General features: G+C 51.3%; 1 protein-coding gene across 3 annotated transcripts in view; it reads right to left on the bottom strand.

The window, feature by feature from the left end:
* The window catches only part of LOC126571247 (latrophilin Cirl), a 124,015-nt gene that overhangs the window by 86,387 nt on the left and 19,916 nt on the right, over positions 1–17,712 (bottom strand). For all 3 annotated transcript variants that reach the window (XR_007607870.1, XM_050229600.1, XM_050229602.1), the window contains exon 3: positions 1,945–2,026. The gene's annotated coding sequence lies outside the window, so the exon portion shown is untranslated. The remainder of the gene's footprint in view (positions 1–1,944; positions 2,027–17,712) is intronic.

The raw sequence follows: 17,712 nt of genomic DNA, 5'->3' as shown, positions 1-17,712 counted from the left end.
CGACTGGCTGGCGCGACACCAGTTTTAGACCAAATTAATAGGCATCGTCATCAGAAAGTGTATGTGTCACTCAACAGATTTTGCGCCAAACTTTTCCACCATTATTGCCCACACCCTCCGCCCAACGAGCGAACCGCCCGCTGCTGCTGCTGCTGATAAGGGACTTCACGAGCAGCCCTCAACCCAGATCGGGAGACGAGGCGACGAGGCGATGTGGCTCAAAAACAGGCCCCGAGAGCGTCACCCAGCAAAGCCCAGGGACTCTCTCTCTGTCTAAAGAGCCCTCATCTGCTGCCATCAGCGCCCGTTTGTCTTTATTTAAGTGACAGCCGCCAACGACGACGACAACGACGACGAATGGGAAGACGCAAATGCATCACCACCTCCAGTATCTTCCTCCTGGCTGCCTCCCGCTGCAAACAACTTCGCGTGAACAGTTTTTCCTGGTATTCCCCCCTTTTTTACACCGTCTTCTGGTTTCGGTGCGCAGATGTGTAAGCAAATAATTACACCTTGGCCCTGGAGTGGTCCAGTGGAATGAGAGATGCGCGAGGTGCGCATCTATGGCCGTTGGTGTTACCATGGGAAAGGCTTCATCATTTCTTGCCCTCGCCTCGCGTCTGCCTGCGTAACCTGCTTGAGAGGCAGGTGAGAAAATTCGCGTTAAGGACTGTTCCATGTTTATATCTTCTAGTCAAGTGACTCCAAGCGGTTACGACGTGCTCCATACGCCATTCGCGGGAAAGCGAGAGCCTCCTCCTAGAGCCACCTTCGCACAAGGAAGTGTTGGCGGAGGAAGAAAGGAAGGAAGAAAGATTGGACGAGCTGTCACACAGTTCTTAACCAAGCAACCAACCAACCAACTCCTCCTCCCGTAGTGTCAGCACTTTTGAGGCGGAAAAAATGCGCTTTTCTGGCGAATCCTTCTCGTTCGTTCCGGCTCTGTTCGGTGGGTGTGTGGTTCGGTTTCTCCACCGAACAGCCGCTTTGTCTTTTGTTGTCCTTCCCGGTTGCCCTTCACTCCCTCTCTACCACCACCCGGGACTTTTTGCTTTGCTTTTCGGGGGTTTGTTTTTTGTAAATATCCTTGCGGTGCCGCAACGCAGGCACTCCGCATCCCGCAGGTTCCCGGGCCTGTATGTGTGCAAAGTGGTCTGCAATTAAGTCATTCGAGCGGGTGTCAAAAGGCATCAGCAGACACTTGGCAGCAGCAGCCAGCACCAGCAGGAACAGAAGCAAAAAATAGGGCTGACACGACGTCCTTAGATTCTGGTTGAGCAAAGCTCTCGCGTCTCACGTACGTGCGTGAGTGTGTGGTGAGCTGTTTTGCGATATGCAAAAGGAACACATAAGGACCCGGGGACTTCGAGAGACCTAGGACCAACTTTAGATTATGGGAAAACTGGCGCACACAACAAAAGCATGAAGCAAACATAGATCCAAGAAGGCGCTCGTTCTGGAAAACCACGAAGCAAACAACAAGTGACATTTGCAAGGACAATCGCACGCGCGAGCACATACTCTGGCACACATGCGGTCTCCGCATAGGAACGAGGAAAGAGGAGAATCTTTTAGCGAGAAAGATGACATGAAGGTGAAGTGGAGGGAGAGGGGCAAATCTCAATTTTGCATTAAGAAGAAGCTAAGCACCCAAAAAAAAAGGAGTAAAGACAAAAAATATACCAAGAAGAGCACAGAGCAGGCCAGAGAGTGAGAGAGCACGAGCGAGTGACAGTGCGAGGTGGCAGCCGCAGCAGCAGCAGCAGCAGCAATTAGCACAGGGTAACCCCGCATCGCCACCACCACCGTCAACAGCACTCCACGGGTCCGAAATCCGTTATGTGAAAAGTTAAAGATTTCCGGCAGATAATTAAACCCAAACTTACGTTCAAGGAGTCATTAGCTTAAGCTAAAGGGCACCATAATTATATAATACACACTTACTTATGGTCACACCGCCACGTGGAGGACGGGGATGCGGGCAGAAGGACGAAAAGAACACGAATCTGCGCGCGCGCCTCGCGTCCTGTGAGCGTCCGTTCCGTTGCGTTGCGTTGCGTTGGTCGTTCGGTGGCGGATCCGATGGTGGCAGCAAATTATATGCAAAAGAAAAGATCGTGGAAAAGAAGCAAAGATGGTAAGATTAGGGGGTTTCGTGTGGCCTTGTGGGAGCTTTTTTTTGCGTAGCAGAAGCTGGAAAGAACGTCGAGGGAAGGGAGGAAGATATATATACTCCACGGGGCTGGTGATGCTGGTTTCTGGCTACCGGAGTGTGTATGTACTGGTGTACTGGGGCTTATCTCCAGATTCGTTTATCTTTTATGCTCCCCGTACTCCTCCTGTTGCGAATCTCCGCCGACGTGGCGACGGGGGGCAAAACCACAAAACAGCGAGCGAGAAAATAATGAAACAATCATCGTATACGTCGGGGACCAGCGGCTGGGGGTGGAGGGAAGGCACCAATATTCCAAACATCTCCACGCGACCGCGACACTTTGGTGGTTGATGAATCTTCATAATACAAACCCGCCCCCCCCCCCCCCACCCGCGGTCAATGCTTCGAGCATCACCACGGTGGGACACTTTCACACGATCCTCTCGGTAGAGGAGGAGATGGTTCTGTGCCGGAGGTTTTGGGCGGGTGGGGAAAGTTAATTAAAGAAACATGAACCTACCCACGGGCACCCGCACGGGTGCGTTACTCAAACATGTACAGTTGAAATGAAGGTTTTGTTGCTTTTTTTTTGGGGGGGGGGGGGCGAGAGTGGAAAAATCAAAATTCCATTTTCACGCACGGAAACACGCAGATGAAGCACGAGAACACAACGAGTGAGAATTCGAGGTTCATTAAGGTGCGAGCGTTACATTTCACTTTTATGCAAAAAGTAGAAACCAACGCCACCAATTGACGTCTTTGTTTCGGTTGGTTGTCCTACATTTTATTCACTTTTTGTGCAATACTGTGCGTGTATTTGTGTGTGTTGTGCAGTGTTCCAGCAATGCTATTGTGTGATCAGAATGATTGCATTCTATTGTTTTTTTTTTTGGTGAATATTCCGTAGGGAACATACATTGAAAATAATCCAAATTGTGTAATGGCAGAATGAGAGAAATCACGTTGGGCGATATGCTGGCGAAATTGTTGTAAAGCTCAATGGGATGGCCATTACCATGCTGAACACACATTCCATGAATTCACATAAAAAAAAATTAGCTATTCAATGCTTTATGTGTTCGTAGTATGATAATTCCGAAGTGATAATTCAATAGTTAATACAAAAGGAATACCTAGTACCGTCCATTTGAGTAATAAAGCAATTCTATAAAATTTATAGCCCATTGAATTGAAGTAAAATAGCTTCCATGCACCGGTTGAGATCAAGTTATAACCGATAAACGCATAACTAGGCCGTGCACATGATCAACCTTTTTGATTTATCCCCCGGAATAAATATTTAATTTTTTTTGCGTTTTTCAAAAAGTCACACATTGGACAAATAGCAAACTATATCAGCCTCACATTGCAATTAAAATAATATCAGTTTTAATATTTGTTGTTCCAAATAAATGCAAACAATTTAAAGATTTCAATTAGACTATTCCCGGATATACGACAAACATAAAAGCACCTTGAATCATAGCAAGCCAATCAGGTGAAACTATGGCATGACATAGCAAGCTGTGACAGCAGTTATTAAGTGCGGTAGTTCAGAACGTTTAGAACGGTGCGGTAGAACGCTCTTTAAATATATTTTGAAACGAGTTTTAATATAAAAATCGCCAGAAAATTCAAGTAGTAGCCATTTCAACACCGTTTTACTCAGTTGCACGAACGAAAGTCCAACGAAATTGGCAGTATAGTGTTGAAAATAGTGTCAAAAATTCGAACAAGAAAACACAATCTACGAATTTGAATATAAATACGTGTTTTGCTTAATACACCTTCGAAAGTTAGCATCTCTTTAGTGGCTCAAGTAACGCCTTCGATAATACGCCTTCCAATACAGGACAGCCGCTGCTTCTACCCATCCGAACCCATAATAGCCCCCGCCGCCCCAGTACTCGCTGCTACCCGGTCACCGTTCATTCATTTGCGGGGATTTGCCGCGATTGCCCATTTTTCATCCTTTGCAAAACGCACAACAAATTCCACACTTTGAGACAGTAAAATGGAATTAAAAAACATCCACAAAAAGCTACTGGGGCTGGCCGCTGAACCGTTGAAAGCTCGTTCGGTTGAAAAACTGAAAATAAAACCCCTCGGAAAAAATGAAGAAGAAAAAAACAATCAACCACCGGTATCGGTTTGGGGTTTACCGTTCTCCTCCCTGCCTTTCTGCCAGCAACGGAACAAAACGGAATGTCCTAGCAACGCACCATCATCCCGGGCTGACGGACGGACGAGAGGCGGCAAAGGGAAGCTGCTTAGTGGTTTGATGAATTTTGAATAAAATCCGCTGTAAACTTTATTGCACTTCCCGCCCCTCCACACTCCCGGTGGCACAGGAATCATCATCGACATCAGCGACACACATCGACAAAACGGACACAAAGTGGGGCCTACGAGGCCTAGGCCGCTCGCAGGCGAGTGTTTAATCCGCTTGGTCCCATACAAACACACATTTTTCACGATCACGATGAGCCGCATTTAGGCAGCGCTCCAGCAGCAGCAGCAGCACCTTCTCATAAAAGAAGAAAAAGGAAGAAGGAAGCTTTCCATCTAGCACCACTGGCCACTCGCTGCTGTCGCTTATTTCCATAAAATCGTTTCTCCGCCATCAAAATAGCATAAAATTACGATATTGGTGTGGCGATGGCGGCGGCGGCGGCGGCGGTGGCAGGAATTTGCATCAAAATGACACTCGAAACAGTCAGCAAAGAGGCGTGTAAAAGGCTGTTTGGAGCGTGGAAAACTTTGGTTTAGTCGAACGTCGGCCGGCCCCCGAGAGAAGCAGCGACAATCGCGTTCTGGATATCGTTCTCGATGGATGGATGGATGGATGGTTCTTTCTAGCTACCTGCTATGACCGACGACGATGATGATGATGATGATGATGACGATGACGACCTGAGTGACGAGGTGTGGGCACGGGGTGTATAATCTGTGCACCAGGCAACCACGGTATGTGGGCGAAAGAGCTGGTGTATATGTGTATATGTTTAGAGCTTTATGCGTTCTGTCATTTCAATGTTTTGGCGATTCATCGCTTCCATCGCACCAGGAGCAGCATTCAAACACATTCTTAAGACCTTCCTCTCTCTGCTCTCTCTGCTCACCTTCCTGGGATCAATCCATTCTTCGTTCAGGGTTTGCGGTCTCGGAAAGCAAAGAAAGAACGAAACGAAGTAGGCAAAGAGAAAGAGAGCGAGAGACATGTGCGGCGCGAGGAACGCATTTATGACCACCAATCGGTCCCTCGGTCCGTTGCTCATCCTCACCCTCCCTTGGGTTGCCGTGTCTTATTCCTTCCTTCGTTCTTTCTTCTTGGTTTCTCCCCCTCGGTTGGACATTCCATTCCGGAACCCACCACCGCAGGACAACAACATCATCATTCGCCCTGGTCGTCGTCGACGCCGTTTACGCAGTGTCTTCTCTCCTCTTGCGTATGTGGCTGTAAACTGTGTTGGACATCAGAAACGGCACTCGTTCCCACCGTCCACCATCCCAAACACATACACGCTGGGCCGGGTCTGGGCCGGGAAGAAGCATGAAACAGATTACGCGCGCGCGCGCGCGCGGTGCGCGGTTAATGATTTTCGTTTTATTCCCTTCTGCTCGCCCGGTGTGGGCCCACCATAGCACCATAGCAGGCGAGGTATGCGTCGCGTCTCGCGTGGACTTTTCTCGCAATATGGCCTACTGTGGTGCGGCGCCCGATCCGGAACGAAATCCAATGCAAACGGACCTCCCCGGACCCGGGGCCTGACGACTCAGGGCTGCTCGGCTTTTGCCGATTTGTGCGTTCAAAACAAGCCACAAGCTGGAGCAGCGGCAGCGCTCATAATCGCGACCGTAGCAGCCCTTTCTTTCGGAGCTAGCTGGCCGTTCTCCGGCGGCTGGGGGCTCCGCCTGGTGCCGGATTAATGGTGGAAAAGAACGCACGCATTCCTTCCCCCCGTTGCTCTCTCTCTTTTCTGTGTCTACATCCGAGACATTTACCTTACTTGTTGCTGTTGCTTTACTTGCTCTCTTCCCCGTTAAATTATGCACCCCCGGGCCACGGGTTTTTTTTTTGTTCGGGGGCGTCGTGGGGAAGATGTTCATTTTACTTTTGTTTCTGTGTTTTATTTATTGCATTGCTCAATTTGTACCTTTCTCATTAGTGTCCATCTTTCATTAGCTTTTCATTCGCCGGCGGGGCGGATGGGTGCCGGTTTTTCCTCCTTTGTTTTGGTCGCATTCATCTCGGCACCGGCCTTCTTTCATATTCTAGTCACCGTGTGATGGCCGACAGGGCGGGGAGCTTGTTTCACATATAATTCAATCATTGTAATTAGTTTTCAAGTTTATTTGACACTTTCAACGCAAATAGCTCTTCATTTCGGGGCCGGGGGTGGCCGATTTCTGTTAATTTGACGCTTCTTCCTTTTTTTTTTGTTTGTCTTCTGCTTTGCTTCTGTTCGTTTAGCATTCCGTTGTTCACATTCGTTGTACGCATGTTTCGTTAACAGCTGTATGTGTATCGTTGGCTTTAGGAGTCCAGTTACTCTCCCCATTTAACCTCTTTGTTGCTGCTACCTCTTAAGCGATCGCCATTTCGCCGAGTTATGTTGCCCACTAACTTGTCCTACATGTTTATTACTATTTCTTCGGGCTGATGGCTACAAGCTCCCGTTAATCTTCTCCACTCTTGGTCTCGGTGCTCGGTCGATCTCTCTAGGGGCCATTCTTTCGAACTATTTATCGGTTTTTAATTCGCACGAAGCTGACGCCGCCGGTAACCACGCCGCTGTCCGGCTGTTCTGCAGCCGCTTAATGGTTAAGGGCGCCCGGGGGGGGTTTTACGACAGTTTTAGATCTCCTTGTGTCCATAAAAAAACCGTCTTTGGCTTCGAGCTCCGGTCGAGCCTTCTACACCTCTGTGTAGCGTGCAAAGAATGTGAAATGTCATTCCAGTTAACATCCACCCCGGGAGTACTCGTGGTGGTGGTGGTACCAGCGCATAAAATACCGTTTAAGCAATTCGATTAAATGCCAACCCTTCGCCCCTCGGAACCAATCCGGAGGCCCCACACAATCCGCGCACCACCAATAATTAATAATCACATAATTTGTGGAAGAGAGAGAACTCCAGCAGCAGTAGCAGCAGCAGCAGCAGCAACCAGAGAGACACACCGCAAGAACGTTCTGCGTGCGGTCACTGCTGCTGCTGCTGTTGCTGCCGCTCGCAGCCTTTTTTTCTTCTTCCCTTTCCCAGGTGCCGCCCAAGATATTATTCTTTTAATAACACCCCGCGAAGCACGAGAAGAATCTCAATCGATTTATTAGAAGAAGGCGAGACGGACAGGCGCTCGCAAGGTGGTTTCTCATGGGATGCCAACCCGGCCTTTTTGGACCCACAAAAAACGACCCCAACACTCGCGCGTCCATCCTCGTGTGTATGTGAGGCAAGGTTCCATTAAAATGCCATAAAAATGGAGAACTCAATTGCGCAAAGCTTCCAACAACTTCCAGTAACCACAGGTACAGGCCAGCCCAGCCCTTTCCAGAAGACACACCAGCAGCACGTATTATGGAGGTGATCTCGAGAGATTGGTTGGTTCGGTTTGGGAACACAAAGTATACATTCCGTACCGTTGTACCGTTCTCCACTCGTGATGATCGTGAAGCGAATGAGGTGTAACGGACGCGCTAAAACGGCCGCTCCTCCACGGGTTCCTTCTTCTCGGGTCCCTCTCTCTCTCTCGAGGACCTTTTGGACCTTCGTGGTGGCAAAAGGGTTTCCGATCGGGCTCGTTCTCCGTCCCTCTCTCTCTCTCTCTCTCTCTGTCTCTCTCTCTCTTACTCACAAACACTCGAGACGATCGGTATCTGCGGGGCAAGAAAAACGGCCTTCGCTTCCTTCCTGCGATGAGGTGTGTCCGCGGACCACAGAGGATCGTGCACATTGCCCCGCCATCGTGCTCGTGGTACAGGAGCACGATATTTGCATTATTCAATAAAACAGAGCTCGCGCACATTCGTGGACATTTACGAGAGAGAAGGGGGGGGTCATCGCGCGCAATCGCATCTTCGCCGTAAACGCAACGATCGCCAGCAGCAGGGCTTTTTGTGGTCCTCTCCCCCCCCAATTCCCCCTTCAGAAGAACATCAGAAGAGTCACCAAAGAGCCAGCGAGGCAGCGAGCGCGCTGAACATCGATCTCAAAGTCGAAGTAGAAGTCGAAGTCGAAGGCCGTCGTCGCCGTCGTTGCCATCGCGAGGAAGAACCTTCGCCGAACATGGCTGAACGCCCGCTAATGGGATACGCCTTTGGCCCCGGGAATGGAATGGTTCTCGCGTGTGTGTACGTCATATTGTACGCCATCGTTCGACATCAGTCCAGACAGACCGCTTCACCGGTTCGATGTTGTCGTCTGCGTCGTCGCCATGGACGGTGATTGTGTCCGCAATCTGAAGTGCCCCTCTTCATCTCTTCTCTCGCGTCCTCCCTCCTTCTTCTCTGCGCCCGTCTGTTCGTCTGTCTGTCCTGTCCTGTCCTGTCCCCGGTCCTGGTGTGGCCTGTCTCTTTATCATCCATCGTCGCCGATCGTTTCAATTATTCCCGTGTATTTGCTGCCGGTTTGCTGCTGCTGTTGCGGCGCTGCCGTTGATCGATCTCCGCCTCCTCCCTCTTACGGTGTCTGTCCGTGTTACCTGGACAGTGGCGGCGGTCAAGGCGGCGACGTCAGTGCGTCGTCCATCGAGCGATGCACCACCACCAGCACCGAGAGACCGAGGGGTCATCGGAGCGCATTCACTAATGAGTGCACCACCATCGACAGTCAGAGGAGGAGGAGGAGGAGGAGGTGAGCGGTATATGGTGGTGGTCAGTTCCCGGGGAAACCGGTTTGCAACTGGGGCCCCCTGTTCCTTCTCTCTCGCTCTCGCTCAGTCAGGTCTTGCTCAGTATATCTGGGTGTGACAGGCGTCGCCATCGCCTCGCCTGATGATAGTGTTTAGCCCCTAGGCTGCTGCTAGGCTGCCAGCGAGTGGTGCCAAGTGGTGCCCCAGTGCAGTACCTTAAAGAGTCGAGCGACCACCACTGGCACTGCATTCCGATGCGGTGACTCTGTCTCTCCCTCTTTCGGTGGTTCGAAAACTACGAACCGGAAAGCCCATTACTTAGTGCAAGGATTAGATGCCTCGCTTGCATTCCCTCTCTCTCTATCTCTCTCTCTCTCTCTCTCTCTCTCTCTCTCTCTCTCTCTCTCTCTCTGTGTCTGTCTCTTTCCCTTGCAAACGGTGCGAGAACAGGCAAAAGCAGGCCTTGAGCGTGAGTCACACACGGTGACGAGCGTTTATGGTTCACCGTCAATGACTCGAACACCATCGAAACAGCGCGATGACTAGCCTGCCGGTGATGCTACCGATGATGATGATGATGATGGCCACCGATGGCTGATGGTGACAACGACCCCCAGTCGAGTCCGGGCGACGCGCGTCGTGGTCAATTTGGAGAAATTCTATCGACGACTTCCGGACGACTCATCTCGCCGACCGATGACTGGGACTGGGGTGATTGGTACACACCGAGAGAGAGATAATGGCTGCCAGAGCGGCACATGCACACAGGGCGAGCGTGCGGTGGAACTGAAAATTGCACGGATTTGCGTCAGTGTCAGCATCGCGCGTCCAGGATCTAACCGTTCGTGTTCTGCTGCTGCTGCTGCAGATGATAGTTTGGGGAATCACTGACCGTTCCCTAGAGGTGGCCACCGTGTGGTATGGAAGTGGTAATCATCCCCCCCCGCCGAAATGCTGGAACGTCACACCAACGGTTTAGGGGCTTGACTTCCTAACGCTGCTGTACACTGGCCAGACGGACCAGGGTGGCACTGTCCTGGCGCACACATCACATCTCATTTTCGCTTTCACGTACACCAGACCGCCATCACCGTTGGCCCCTCCCCCGGAGGTCGAAGCAAAACAAAGCAAACACCGACACGACACCGTTGCGCGAGGTAAGTGAGGTTAGGGTTTTCGATTTTGGGAGTCTGGCAGCACCGTTGCTGGTTGGGGACTTTTTTCCGCATTCAACACACACTCCGGCGGGGTCCCTCTCTCTCTCTAGGGACCGTTTTTCGGTTGACACTTCACTCGGGCTTGGGTTGCCCTCCCCGTATGGCCTTCTACTACCGGCTGTCGCGCAACTAGAAGCGCGTCCCGGAGGCTATCCAAGCGGATAAATTCCAAAAACGGAACAAATCGGACGCCAGGACACACCAAGGGGGGGGTTGGCTGTGCACGGGGATGATAAATGTCAAACGATAAATTAACCTCACAATGGGCAATCCGTGGCACCACCACTCTCTGTACACGGTAACGCTGGCGCTGGTGCTGGTGCGCACCACAATCGGCCATTTAATGCGCCGTTTTCGGTCTGCCGTTGGCCAGTACAGAGTTTGTCCTGTGGAGTTGGGGTGGGGTTGGGGTGCGGGGGCTGGTGTGTACATACACTCCGTCGGGTAGGCCCGTCGGACCAGCCGGCTGGCCCTTCCTGGTGCTTCCGAAATGGTAATGGCGCTGCCACTTCTCTACGGACCACTAGCGAATGGCGCCCTAGGAAGGGGAGCGGTGCACGGGGCGTAAAGACAAATAAACTCCGCAAAACTCCGAGTCTGGTGCTTCGGTCTCGGTCGGTACTCGATCCACCCCCAAACCACACCACCTATATGGTCCTTCCCGCCCCAGAGGTAGACGCAACAGACGCGGGAGAGATCGCTTCATTCGCGAGCCCACACCACACCTTTTGGAGTTCCGTCGAGTTTCGGTATAGGCCAGAGACCTGCATAGAGTGCGCGACGCGAGACGCGAGATCGCATCGAAGGCATCGGCGCACAAGTATTCTGCAGCCGAAGAGGTATTTAACCTTCTCTTCCTCTTCGCTCCTTCGAGGAGGATCTTGGTTAATGTGTATCTTGTGGAGCGAAAGGTACGTAAGACGACGACGACGACGACGACGACGTTGGTTACGAGTTACTGTTGCATCCTTCTTCTCCTTACTTCTCTCGCCTTCCAGTAACTCCGCAGGCACAGAGTGTTCGCCATAGAGACGTTGACGTTGTTGGCCTAGACTCGGCCTGGAGTGGAGTGGAGTCTCTAATGCAAATTTCTGCCTTTAACGCAACCAACGCCACCAGCATTCCCCGTGCGCCATTTGTGCACGATGCACGGTGCTAGTGGTGTGTGGTGTGCACATTCGGTAGGCCATGTCCCGTGGATTTTATCTCGCGCAAGACAGCCAGCCTCCGACCTCATGTGGCGTATGTTATGGCGTACACCAACACTGGCACACTGGCACTGGCAGTTAGGGGGCCTAGTAATGCCCTTCCGCCCGCTCCCTTCCAATGCCTTCCGATTGAATACGAGATTGTCGTGCGGATTGCAGTCCCCGGCTCACCTCCTCCACAAGTCCGTTTCTTCCGCTTCTCCGCAGTGGTTTGTGCTCCCTGACGAAGGGCTCGCCAAACAAATGCTGGCCGCCGAGAAACCGAGAAACCTCGCAACGATGTCCGGGAACGTGCAGAGCGCCTCTAGCGAGTGCAACGGAGCCACTAAATGACAGTAAAGTGCATCTCTCTTGCTGTGGCGCGCCCCGACCATCTTCTAGAGGACCTTTTCAGGAGGACAAAGTGCGGAGCGGCAGGGCGAAGGAAGGAATGTGATTTTATCAGCGACGTCCACCGACGAAACCGATGGGTTTCGGGATCGGATCGGACGCTGACCATAAAACGCTGGCTGGCTGGGTGCTGCCCTTCTCCTTTTCAAGTGTCCGTGATTCATTTTATATTGATTTTATATTGCATTTTCCAATCGCCGTCCCTCGTCGCCGGTCTCTTCTTCTTCTCCTCCCCGTTCCCGAAGGGGGGGGCAAAGGCGAAGGATTGCCGTGCGCACACGATGGCGAGACTTCCCTCTTCCTTTCTTAAGTCCTAATGACGAGCCCAGAGCAGGGCCCAGTGACCGGTTGTCACCGGACTGGAACACTCTGTGGACCGGGGGGACGCAAGGAGCCGGGGTCCATGACAGGACCAAGCCAATTCTGCCGCATTTTCTTGCCTTTGTCCATTCGACGATGAGCGAGAGGGAGAGAGAGAGCAAAATTGCAAAACCCAATGGACAACGACGCCGGTCCGTCCGCCGGTCCGTCCGTCGAAATGGACCAAGAGCGAGAGGCCAAACTGTCATCGCTATCGCGGGAGAAGGCCGGCCCGCCAAGTTCCCGGGGCATCATTTGCATAATCCATTGTGTGCTATCGGGAATGGCAGCGCAGCTTTCAGGGTGAAGAGGCACCAGGCGAAGGCCAACAGGGATGGAACTGGAACTGGCCGGGACGGGACTGGACGGACGGACCATCCGTTTCGCGTTCCGATAGATATGATTGGAATAAAATGCCCGATAATTCGAGTTAAAAGTCGACATCGACGAAGGCATCCACGCTCCCCCCGCCCCTGCTTGGCTTGGTCTCTCGAGAGCACATCGATGAATCGCAATCCGAGTTCCCTCGAGAGGATGAGGAGGAGGAGGAGAAGGAGCGAAACTATATCTTCTGCTGGCAGCTCAGCGAGAGAGAGAGAAAGGGAGTGAGGCAGCGAGGAAGACTTTCCAGGTTTTGACAGCTTGAAAATCCGGACCTACCCGGACGCTGGACTCCATGGCTCCCTTTGGCATCAAAACTTTTGCCCAGAGTGGATCCCGATCCCGCGGTGCTGCGTTGCTGGTGAAGTGCTTGCCACAGTGCACAACGTAACGCGCAACGCTTTTGCTCGGTTCACCGATTTCCAATTTGGCGCGATCACCGCCACACACCAGGCACACTCTCTCTCTCTCCCATCTCTCTCCCTGAACTGAAAAGGAGCTAGTTGTTGGAAGAATCCGAGGGCGATGCCGAGCGAGAGTGCATCTTGTGCATTCGTTCTTAATTTTGTGTCGAAAGTGCTGAAACTAGATTTGCATATTTTGTGCCAGCGTTCCAGGGAATGGCAGCGCGCGCTATCCATCCTCCAGCAGCAGCAGCATCCATCCGCTAATTACGCAGATCGACTTCGATGGAGCGATGGAGTGCCAAGAGGGAGAGACGTCTGTTGAGGCGTTGAGGAGGATCCTCGCGGGGATCCTGTGCATCCTCCTATCGGGTTGTGATCTTGGTTACTTTTCGCCTCGATTGCCACAACCACCATCACCTAAACTGATATAACCGGAGCCCAGGGATGGCCTGGGGGCGGAAATTGTTGTGCAATTTATAAGTGAAGCAATTTGTACCCAGCATTCCTCCAACGCGAGCACGAGGGCTGGAAGTCGGAGTGAACGATTTGAGCGTCAGAGTGGCGTTGGTATCGACGGATTTTGCACCTTTCTCCGACAGAGGAGAAGTAGGAGGGTGGCAGCGAAAGTAGCAATTAATTAGCGGAATTAGATTGGAAGGCAAAATCCAAGCGCAAGTGCAAACCGATGAACGGGGAGGGTAAAGCAAAAGTACGGAAATTGAATTCCGGTACTGGGCGCTTCGGGACATTTCGCGCTTTTTAGAGTGGAAAGAGAGGACAATGGATGCACCAGCAGACGGCAAGAGATAGACTTTGCGAGTCAGCACTTCGCCCAGGTGAAGATTTATGCAAGATTCCGAGTTATCCATTTACGATTGTGAACTTTGCGAAGCTGCAAGGGCTCGTTCGGGGTGTATTAGGAGAAAATACATTTCAAAGATTATTGTTCCGCTAGTACTTCATGTTATACCTCTTGCATGTTGCACCTCTTATATAGAATCAATTAGAACTGGAGGACTGTATTTATTTTTATTATTTTTTTAACCCCATTCATTTTTTACATTTTTGTACAAATGTATAAATGTGTGGCTACATAGATAAACTTATAATCTATGAAAAGGATATTGATTTGTATTTTTCTGATGACCCATCACGCAGCTACGATGGGCAGCGTTTTGGGGTGCGAATCAAAAGACTTGTCCCTGAAGACTTAAGCGACGAACCCGGTTTGATCGTTGATCTACCAAAGGGTGATCACTTTTTCTACTACCATGTTTGATGTTTTCAATAAATATTCCCTAAAATAGAACCAAATATTCTTGAAAAGTTGTAGTTTTATATGACATTCACTTGAAAAGGATAGGTTGAATGGTTTTTTCGCAAAAAATCGTCAAAAATGGGTCTTTTTTGCACCCGAATTAACATTAACTTAAAGGCGTAGCCTACTTCTATCTACTATCCGATAAATATCTTCTAAATCTTGCCCAAGTCTTCTCCAAAATAGCATCATAACCTTCCAAAACATAAGGTCTGATGACACTTCGAGGAAGATTTACGAAAAAAAAACTGTTTTTAAACGCTTTAAACCACCAACCAACCGACTTCTCCAGATCCTCCAACCCACTTCTGCCCGACAACGCACCATTCTGTCATCACTGCGAAGTCAAAGGCCCACGAAATATCGCCCAAAAAAGGATGGTTCGCTTATCTTTGATTTTATTTATACCCGATAAATCAATACTGGAACAGCAGAAATACCTTTTCAAAAGCTATTCCCCCTGCAGACCCTCTCTTCCTCTACTCCCACCTGACCTCCCTCGACCGATACACGTTGCGCGTGAGAAACAAGCACACGCGTCAGACGCGCTGGAATGGAAACGAAACCTCGGGAATCCGCATCCGCACCACGGCCCCGCGGCACAAGACGCACCGCAGAACCAGAATTCACCTTTCGCGTTCCTCGCTCTCGCTCTCAGTCGCCTCGGTGTTGACGGGCGGTTGACCGATAAGCTCTTGCTCCGGTGAATATTCCAATCAACAAAGCGGACGCACGGGCGGGCCCCCGAGGACGACCGCGGCCAGCAAACAACTGTCGTCGTCGTGTGCAAACAAAACCCTCGGAACCACCAAACCAACCAGCACCAGCAGCAGACCAGACCAGACCAAACCAAACCAGACGACGAACGACGAAGACCATAGACCACGCGCACATTGCGACCGCTCGTTTACCTACCCTGTTCCCTCCCCCCCTCCTCCCTCTTTCTCGTTGTCTTATCATCTCGCCCGCGCCATCGATCGTCGAAAGGGATCGATTGTGAATATTTGTTTTGGAAAAAAAAGAAAATCCATCGAAAGACCTCACCGGGGCGCGCTGTGGAGAGGATGGGTGAGCCATGCAACTCTGACAAGAGTCTGAGAGGAGCAAGAGACCGAGGGTAGGAGCACCAATTTCCCCCCCGTTCCTTTCACTCTGGTTAGTACTGGGGCGAATCGGTTAAATCTAATCATAAACCAAGATGGCGCACTAGCACACCGACCGAAGCGGACGATGTTGATGATGATGGCTGGCTGGTTGGCTGGCCAACAGGACGGAAGAGAAATGAAAATATTTACACAAAAACGGCCAAAATGGCGGGGCGGGCTTGGCTAAAGTGATGCTGATCTGCGCTGCTGCTGCTGCTGCTGCCGGGCCGGTCTGGTGTGGCCGCGCACTCAACCAACTAATCTTTCTAATAACGGACCCCCTTTTCCCCCGGCCTCCACTGCTATTTGCTGCACAGCAACACCAGACCATCATCGGGCGCGGGATTGTTTATGAAAGTTTATTGATCGTTTTCCCCCGATTGATAATCATTATTATTCGAATTGGAATTGATTACGATGCAATAGAGTGGAGGGGGGAACCAGATGATGATGAGGGATGATGATGAATGTTAAGTGGAGTCTCGTCGTGGGGTCTGGTCGAACGCAGCAGGCTCTGCGGTGCGGATGCAATGCACCAAGCGCTTGCGTTGATGGTGACCGATTTATGGCCGGAACAACATCAGAAGCGAGCGCAGATTGTGAATTCGAAAGCAAAACCCTTTCGGTCTCTCTCGCTCCGAGACCGCATGGAGGATATGTTTTAAAATTGATCACCGATCAGTGTACCTGCCGATGCTGCTGCTGCTGCTGCTGCTGCTGATCAGCAAACCGGAAACAGCCTCATGCTGCAGCCGCGTGAAAACAATTATCCCAAGGTTCATATAGCTCGGTGACCTGAACCTACTGCTGCTGCCACGACTACTGCAAACGTGCGTCCTCTTCCCCCCTTCGTTTCCCGGGGATTCCGTATTCAGATTAAAGCGTAATGAGTCCCTCCTCCTCGTCGCTCTATACCACCGGAGTGTTTGTACTATGCCGCCAAAAACCTGATGAGAGGGGGAGGGTGGGCTATCGGTATCATAATACACGTTTGTTCCCATAATATTGGCCCCCAAATACACCGTGCGGCACTCGCTGCACGTTGTTTAGCGAGCCCCTTTTGTTCCATCTTCCCCGTTGTCCACCGTCCACTTGGGGGCTACTGGCTCTACTACTGGGGAACAGACGTGCCGCGCCTTCGGGTGGAGCGCGGGACAGGTCGGATGTGTATCGGTTTCGGTGTCGATATCGAATTTCAAAAGTGCACTCGACCAGGGCAGAACCTCGACAACGAACTCTCGTGGGTTGGGGAGGAAATTAAATCCCTCACGACCCAGCGATGCACGAAAGAGACCAAAGACCATGCTCTCTTTCTCTTCCTCTAACACTAACATGCACTAATGCTCCCCCCCCCCCCCCCCCCTCTGAAAACACACATACGCATCCCAAATGAGGTGAATGAATTTGGATTAATATCCTGCTTTGGACTTGAACGCCATCGCCATCGCCATCGCACGGCGGAGCGAATCCAGAAATGAAATACAGAACATTATCGTGGAACAAATTAACCTTCTCCCCGCGGAAGGGGACCGGTGCGCCCCTCTTGCTGGCCCCTCCAGGAAGAAAAGAGGATTAGCGAGAGGAGCGAGTGTCGAGAATATTATGGAAAAGCTTGTAACAACAATGTCATTCCGACCACCACCTCCTTCTTGGGGGCCAGGAAGAACCACGAAGAAGAAGAAGGTCGCGAGAGGAATAAGCGAAGGCGCGACGGGCGCTCGATGGCATGGCATTAAGGAAATGTAAATAAAGAAAGAAAGGGGAAGGGGTCCCGAAACACGCATAACTAATCAGCACGAACCGGCAGCAGCAGTAATGTAGTGCTGGCCAGTAGAGGTCTTCCCACCGGGCGCGCGCGTGTGGCCGGTTACGGTAGCTTAAGGAATCGGAATGGTCAATACGGAGTCAAACCTCCAACCTGGTGGCGGGCGGGAAGCCTTATCGAGAAACCCGCGGGAACGGGACCTGGGAGTGGATCGACGCGCGGCGATCGACGTTTCGGTTTTCCTTTCGGTCGCTTGCTTTCTCGCCGGGGCTTCAGCGTACACGGGCGGGGAGTCGTGTGAGGGGTGGTTTCGAGTTTTCTGTTTGCCTTTCCCGAGCGAGAGAGACTTTTACTGCTAGCTTACTGGGAGTGTGTGCGATGTTTGCCATTTTGTCGTCGCATTAATGGCGAATATCGTTTAAGGTAATTTCGCTTTAAATGCCGTCTCTTCAGGCGGTCTGAAATCTGTGCGCCATATTTCGCGGGCTCCCGGGCCAGTAAAATGATGTGTTGAC

Source organism: Anopheles aquasalis, chromosome 2, assembly GCF_943734665.1.
Source record: "Anopheles aquasalis chromosome 2, idAnoAquaMG_Q_19, whole genome shotgun sequence".
Classification (NCBI taxonomy): domain Eukaryota; kingdom Metazoa; phylum Arthropoda; class Insecta; order Diptera; family Culicidae; genus Anopheles; species Anopheles aquasalis.
The sequence above is the reverse complement of the archived record's forward strand: the minus strand, read 5'-3'. Positions and strand labels throughout refer to the sequence as shown.